Raw genomic sequence first — 575 nt, 5'->3', positions numbered from 1 at the left:
ATTCCCGCGTGATACACTTTGAATCGAAAACGTTTGATCAATTCCAACAGGTTTTGCTTTTGAATTGGAAACTTGCTCATAAGTTGTGTTTTTCTCAAATAAATTATGTTCCGTTTTTTTTATTCAATGTTTTATTTAAAGCATTCGAAAGGTTGTTGTTAAAATTATCATTGTAAAAATTAAGCTTCCGCTAAAACATATTCTCCTATGATTAAACCACCGGTTAGTTAAGTAAAGTAAGTAGCGTTCCGGTCCACAAGGGGTCAGGGCGTTACAGCGTGGTATCACAACATGGTTTAGCTGATTCTGTAGACCAAGTATGTTTTTTTTTTTAAAAAAATGGTTTAGCCGGTTCTGTAGACCAATTATGTTTTTTTTTTAAATGAAAAAGTCTGAGATACTCCATGGCATCTTGCATCCATCCATCAATCTCATCCTACGGCCCAAGTATGTTCAAAGTTAATGCTTTCATGAAAAGACTATGTTATGATGCTTTGCGATGCAATGGTACAACTTATGCTTATTTTCAAAGATATACTATGCCAGTTAGGAATGATTTGAAAGGTGTGTTTTTT

The sequence above is a fragment of the Olea europaea genome, unplaced genomic scaffold (assembly GCF_002742605.1).
Source record: "Olea europaea var. sylvestris unplaced genomic scaffold, O_europaea_v1 scaffold173, whole genome shotgun sequence".
NCBI lineage: Eukaryota > Viridiplantae > Streptophyta > Magnoliopsida > Lamiales > Oleaceae > Olea > Olea europaea.
Note: the sequence above shows the minus strand (reverse complement) of the source record.